The sequence below is a fragment of the Zeugodacus cucurbitae genome, unplaced genomic scaffold, assembly GCF_028554725.1.
Source record: "Zeugodacus cucurbitae isolate PBARC_wt_2022May unplaced genomic scaffold, idZeuCucr1.2 ctg00000024.1, whole genome shotgun sequence".
Lineage (NCBI taxonomy): Eukaryota > Metazoa > Arthropoda > Insecta > Diptera > Tephritidae > Zeugodacus > Zeugodacus cucurbitae.
The window spans coordinates 267,501-275,000 of record NW_026530835.1 but is presented as its reverse complement, the minus strand read 5'-3'; the positions used below and the strand labels follow the sequence as shown (position 1 = coordinate 275,000).

At 31.9% G+C, this 7,500-nt stretch overlaps 2 non-coding genes and 1 pseudogene across 2 annotated transcripts; all 3 read right to left on the bottom strand.

The window, feature by feature from the left end:
* LOC128923648 (large subunit ribosomal RNA) overlaps positions 1-2,534 on the bottom strand; it is a 4,771-nt pseudogene extending 2,237 nt beyond the window's left edge.
* Positions 2,535-2,987: 453 nt separating this feature from the next.
* Positions 2,988-3,166, bottom strand: LOC128923669 (5.8S ribosomal RNA). Its single transcript, XR_008472407.1, has one exon. It is a non-coding gene; the product is annotated as a 5.8S ribosomal RNA (ribosomal RNA).
* Positions 3,167-3,675: 509 nt separating this feature from the next.
* Positions 3,676-5,665, bottom strand: LOC128923696 (small subunit ribosomal RNA). Its single transcript, XR_008472434.1, has one exon. It is a non-coding gene; the product is annotated as a small subunit ribosomal RNA (ribosomal RNA).
* Between the last annotated feature and the right edge of the window lie 1,835 nt (positions 5,666-7,500).

The window sequence follows — 7,500 nt, the reverse complement described above, 5'->3', positions numbered from 1 at the left end:
TGTTTTAATTAGACAGTCGGATTCCCCAAGTCCGTGCCAGTTCTGAATTGATTGTTAATTGATAATCGTTATAATTAAATAAGAATATATATCTTGCGATATAATTCTTATAAAATTTTAGCAAGAAAGTTCCACAATTGGCTACGTAACTACTATCCGGGGAACAAGAACCGAAATTCTCTATTTACCCAGAACGAGTACATAAACCATGGTATTGCTTCCCAATCAAGCCCGACTATCTCAATCTTCAGAGCCAATCCTTATCCCGAAGTTACGGATCTAATTTGCCGACTTCCCTTACCTACATTATTCTATCGACTAGAGACTCTTCACCTTGGAGACCAGCTGCGGATATTGGTACGGCCTGTTGAGAAGTTTGCGTAACCCCACCATAAATTTTCAAGGTCCGAGGAGAAAATATCGACACAACAGTAAATGTCATGCTCTTCTAGTCCATCTACCATATCTCTCTTCGAAAGACTTCCATGGTAGTACGACTATAAAACAGAAAAGAAAACTCTTCCGATACCTCTCGACGGCTTCTTTATGGTCGTTCCTGTTGCCAGGATGAGCACAAGGCCCATTTTTAATAACAAACGGATACTCAACAGGTTACGGAATTGGAACCGTATTCCCTTTCGTTCAAAATTATTCAAGTGTTTAATTACTATGAAGAAAACATAATAATTATATATTCTCAACAATTCATTAAAACTTGAAAATTTTCGGCTTTCGCCTTGAACTTAGGACCGACTAACTCGTGATCAACCACTGTTCACACGAAACCCTTCTCCACTTCAGTCCTCCAAGGTCTCATTCGATTATTTGCTACTACCACCAAGATCTGTACCAATGGCGGCTCCATGCAGGCTTACGCCAAACACTTCTAAGCACACCATTGTACCCTCCTACTCACTAAAGTTTCAAAATTTATAATCCAACCGAAATTGTATTATAAATCATGTACTTTAGCGGTAATGTATAGGTATACAACTTAAGCGCCATCCATTTTAAGGGCTAGTTGCTTCGGCAGGTGAGTTGTTACACACTCCTTAGCGGATTACGACTTCCATGTCCACCGTCCTGCTGTTTTAAGCAACCAACGCCTTTCATGGTATCTGCATGAGTTGTTAATTTGGGCACCGTAACATTACGTTTGGTTCATCCCACAGCGCCAGTTCTGCTTACCAAAAGTGGCCCACTGGGCACATTATATCATAACCTCAACCTTCATATCAAGAAAGGTGAGGTTCTTACCCATTTAAAGTTTGAGAATAGGTTAAGGTCGTTTCGACCCTAAGGCCTCTAATCATTCGCTTTACCAGATAAGATTATTTTACATAATATTTAAATGCACCAGCTATCCTGAGGGAAACTTCGGAGGGAACCAGCTACTAGATGGTTCGATTGGTCTTTCGCCCCTATACTCAATTCTGACAATCGATTTGCACGTCAGAACTGTTTCGGTCTTCCATCAGGGTTTCCCCTGACTTCAACCTGATCAAGTATAGTTCACCATCTTTCGGGTCACAGCATATATGCTCAAGGTACGCTCCAGTTAGAGGTATAAATAATAATAAATTATCATTATACATAACTATATGGAACGCCCCGGGATTGAATTAATAGTAAAATATTTCACTAAAAATTAATCCCATTATATAAAAGTTAAGTTAATTTCGCCATTAGGTTTAATATAACCCAATGACTTGCACATATGTTAGACTCCTTGGTCCGTGTTTCAAGACGGGTCCCGAAGGTATCCTGAATCTTTCGCATTGTTAATCATATAAATGCATACAATTAATATTAAAATCAATGATAATAATATTATTGTAAAATTCAAAAGAATTTAAGCATTATATATGTAAAATCTATCAACACTTTATCAAATCATCAGTATTTATTCTATGTTAATAAGCTAAAAGCAAATTAATTTGAATAAACTTAACACCAATGATCTTTTGATAAATATTTTATTATGTTAATAGATTACAATGTCCTTATATGAAAAAAATGCACACTATTACTATAATATTATAAATATCACAGTTATAATGATGAATTTTTCATAATGGATATTCAGGTTCATCGGGCTTAACCTCTAAGCAGTTTCACGTACTATTTAACTCTCTATTCAGAGTTCTTTTCAACTTTCCCTCACGGTACTTGTTTACTATCGGTCTCATGGTTATATTTAGTTTTAGATGGAGTTTACCACCCACTTAGTGCTGCACTATCAAGCAACACGACTCTTTGGAAATATCTTTCTAGTAATCATTAACGTTATACGGGCCTGGCACCCTCTATGGGTAAATGGCCTCATTTAAGAAGGACTTAAATCGTTAATTTCTCATACTAGATATTAAGATATTCCATACACTGCATCTCACATTTGCCATATAGACAAAGTGACTTAGTGCTGAACTATTTTCTTTTCGCTCGCCGCTACTAAGAAAATCCTTGTTAGTTTCTTTTCCTCCCCTCATTAATATGCTTAAATTCAGGGGGTAGTCCCATATGAGTTGAGGTTGTATAAAAATATTTATATTTATTTTATATTTTAGCTTTTTGCTATTTTAAAGAAACATACATAATTATTTCTTAACACCAATATAATTTTCTTAATAATAAATATTCAATCTTTTCATCCCGTACTACTTACTTCATTATAACAACAATATTATTTTCTTGGTTTTTTACATTTAAGGCAATCCTAGAATAAAATAATATTTTATGCTAGACGTTCCTCTAAATGTATATATTATTTGAAATAATAATATTGAAATTTTATTGTTTTTGGGAATACTAAGATTCTTATTTATTATAAAATTTCGTTCAAATATGAGGTGTTCAAGAATATATTTTCTATATTTCTTTTTATGCTATTAATATTATGGATTGAAAAATACAATCCAGTAATATACCATGTGCTTAAATTCTTTTAATTGACTAAAAGAATAAGCAACTAATTTAGCATAGTCTTACAACCCTCAACCATATGTAGTCCAAGCAGCACTTTAAAATTAATTAAAGTACATAACAGCATGGACTGCAATATGCGTTCAAAATGTCGATGTTCATGTGTCCTGCAGTTCACACGATGACGCACAGTTAGCTGCGTTCTTCATCGACCCATGAGCCGAGTGATCCACCGCTTAGAGTGATAATTTTTTGTTTATTTTAATTTAACGTCAAGAGTTTTTAATTTATTGAAAGAATAACATTTCGTTTTCGTATATAATATATAAATTATTTTAAAACATCTTTCAATAAATTGTAATTTTCAACCCAAACATTTACAAGTTGCGCATGTCTTAGTCCAACAAAAACAGTAATTCCTTTTTTATTACATTTTATTTAATTTCTATATATTTTTAAGGAATTACACGTTAATGAGAACAAATTAACTTATCATTTATATTATTTTTATAAATAATAAGTACAACTATATATGTTTAAAGGTTTGTTGCGTTCAAATACAATGTATGCGATATAATTTTCATTATACTACAATACAAGGAGTAAAAAAAAAAAGAAAAAAAAGAAAAACATTCAAATAAATGAATGAAAAGAAAAAAAAGAAAATAATTTTTCTTTTTTATTCTTTTTTTGTTTGTTTGTTTGTTTGTTTGTTTGTTTGTTTTTTTATAATATTTACGGATAGGAACACAATAATGATCCTTCCGCAGGTTCACCTACGGAAACCTTGTTACGACTTTTACTTCCTCTAAATAATCAAGTTCGGTCAACTTTTGCGAAACAACCGTGAAACACAAGGCGTCACAGTGATCACGTCCGGAGACCTCACTAAATAATTCAATCGGTAGTAGCGACGGGCGGTGTGTACAAAGGGCAGGGACGTAATCAATGCGAGTTAATGACTCACACTTACTGGGAATTCCAAGTTCATGTGAACAGTTTCAGTTCACAATCCCAAGCATGAAAGTGGTTCAGCGGTTTACCCGGACCTCTCGGTCTAGGAAATACACGTTGATACTTTCATTGTAGCGCGCGTGCAGCCCAGGACATCTAAGGGCATCACAGACCTGTTATTGCTCAATCTCGTTACTGCTAGACGCAATTTGTCCATTTAAGAAGCTAGTGTCCTTATAATGGGACAAACCAACAGGTACGGCTCCACTTATATAAACACATTCAAACACTTGCACATTCAAGATGAACTCATGAATGAAGGCTATATAAGCTTCAACACCATAATCCTGAAAGCATCTATTTAATATATTTGAGTCTCGTTCGTTATCGGAATTAACCAGACAAATCACTCCACGAACTAAGAACGGCCATGCACCACCACCCATAGATTCGAGAAAGAGCTATCAATCTGTCTTACACGCTTATGTTCGGACCTGGTAAGTTTTCCCGTGTTGAGTCAAATTAAGCCGCAGGCTCCACTCCTGGTGGTGCCCTTCCGTCAATTCCTTTAAGTTTCAGCTTTGCAACCATACTTCCCCCGGAGCCCAAAAGCTTTGGTTTCCCGGGAAGCGACTGAGAGAGCCATAGTAGTAGCTACACCCAATTGCTAGCTGGCATCGTTTATGGTTAGAACTAGGGCGGTATCTGATCGCCTTCGAACCTCTAACTTTCGTTCTTGATTAATGAAAACATCTTTGGCAAATGCTTTCGCTTAAGTTAGTCTTACGACGGTCCAAGAATTTCACCTCTCGCGTCGTAATACTAATGCCCCCAAACTGCTTCTATTAATCATTACCTCTTGATCTAAAAACCAATGAAAGTAGAACAGAGGTCTTATTTCATTATTCCATGCACAAAATATTCAGGCATTTGGAGCCTGCTTTAAGCACTCTAATTTGTTCAAAGTAATTGTACCGGCCCACAACAACACTCGATGAAGAGCACTGAAGCAGGTTTAAATAGGAGGAATATATAAAAAATACATTGTATTAATTACATATAAGAACTCCACCGGTAATACGCTTGCATACATAAGGTAATGTACATACCACAATTATAGCTGTACTACCCGTATGAAGCACAAATTCAACTACGAACGTTTTAACCGCAACAACTTTAATATACGCTATTGGAGCTGGAATTACCGCGGCTGCTGGCACCAGACTTGCCCTCCAATAGGTCCTTGTTAAAGGATTTAAAGTGTACTCATTCCAATTACAGGGCCTCGGATATGAGTCCTGTATTGTTATTTTTCGTCACTACCTCCCCGAACTGGGAGTGGGTAATTTACGCGCCTGCTGCCTTCCTTAGATGTGGTAGCCGTTTCTCAGGCTCCCTCTCCGGAATCGAACCCTGATTCCCCGTTACCCGTTGCAACCATGGTAGTCCTAGATACTACCATCAAAAGTTGATAGGGCAGACATTTGAAAGATCTGTCGTCGGTACGAGACCATACGATCTGCAAGTTATCTAGAGTTCAACCAATATAACGATCTTACGATCGCTTGGTTTTAGCCTAATAAAAGCACACGTTCCAAAAGGTCCGTGTTTATTTTGCATGTATTAGCTCTAGAATTACCACAGTTATCCAAGTAACTGTTAACGATCTATGGAACCATAACTGATATAATGAGCCTTTTGCGGTTTCACTTTTAATTTGTTTGTACTTAGACATGCATGGCTTAATCTTTGAGACAAGCATATAACTACTGGCAGGATCAACCAGAATAATATTTTTTATTCATTTATATAATATTTTTTATACTATATAAATTTTTATAATGATATTTTCAATATTTGAAAATTAAGTACACGACATATACACAATGCAAAGGAGAACGAAATCGCGACAATAAATAATTATGAAATTTCTTCTACTATGGTCGGATTAAATAATTTACTTCATGTCATTTAAATTTCATATTATTGTATTATTTATTGCGGTCTTATTCGGACTTTGAGACTGTGTATCTTATCGTGAGAAAGAATTTTCGTTCTCTATACATATATAATATAATTATTAATGTAAGGACGATGTTTCTTCTTGTATTTGTTAAACTTTCAAATAATATCATTTTTTATACATTTTACTTTATTTCAATGCATATAGTGTATATATCTTTTTTTAAGAGTATATACGTTTTTCTTTTGATTTGAAATTAATAATTTCAATTCAATTATTTTTCATTTTATTTCATATATGATATGAAAGTATTCGAGCGTAATAATATAAATATTTAACTTTATTGAATTTTATTCTTTACCCACATATATTTTATGTGAATAGAAGAACAAACCCCAAAAAAAGTTAAATTAAAAAAAAAAACGACTACATTATGTTAGGTATAGAAGAATAATCTCAATTAATAACATTTCATTATTAACAAAATTATTTCTATTTAAACCAACTGTAGCAAACCAGGAATAAATTTTTTTGCTCTCATTTATATATTACACTTAAATACTTTTATAAATATATGAAAATAATTTTCATATAAGTACTAAGTATGCAATTTCATACAAGTATTAAAATTTTCATACAAGTACTAATGTTGAAGTTTCATACAACATATATGTTTTCTGCCACGTACACCTCACCAACCGGAAATCGTATGGAGAAAATCTTTTTAACCATATAAAAGTTTTAAATTCATATATATACAAGTAATTTATATCATTTTCTATGAGCATTATGCTTATAAGAAATATTACAACATCAAAAATAGCTTAACATTTATTTTTTTTTTTAAATTTTTTGTACTTATATGAAAATTATTTAGTTGTATGAATTCATACACTTAGTACTTATATGAAAATTATTTACTTGTATGAATTCATAAACTTAGTATCTATATGAAAATTATTTAGTATTTATATGAAAATTATTTACTTGTATGAATTCATAAACTTAGTATCTATATGAAAATTATTTAGTATTTATATGAAAATTTTTAACTTGTATGAATTCATTAACTTAGTATCTATATGAAAATTATTTAGTATTTATATGAAAATTTTTAACTTGTATGAATTCATTAACTTAGTATCTATATGAAAATTATTTAGTATTTATATGAAAATTTTTAACTTGTATGAATTCATTAACTTAGTATCTATATGAAAATTATTTAGTATTTATATGAAAATTTTTAACTTGTATGAATTCATTAACTTAGTATCTATATGAAAATTATTTAGTATTTATATGAAAATTATTTACTTGTATGAATTCATAAACTTAGTATCTATATGAAAATTATTTAGTATTTATATGAAAATTTTTAACTTGTATGAATTCATAAACTTAGTATCTATATGAAAATTATTTAGTATTTATATGAAAATTTTTAACTTGTATGAATTCATTAACTTAGTATCTATATGAAAATTATTTAGTATTTATATGAAAATTTTTAACTTGTATGAATTCATTAACTTAGTATCTATATGAAAATTATTTAGTATTTATATGAAAATTTTTAACTTGTATGAATTCATTAACTTAGTATCTATATGAAAATTATTTAGTATTTATATGAAAATTTTTAACTTGTATGAATTCAT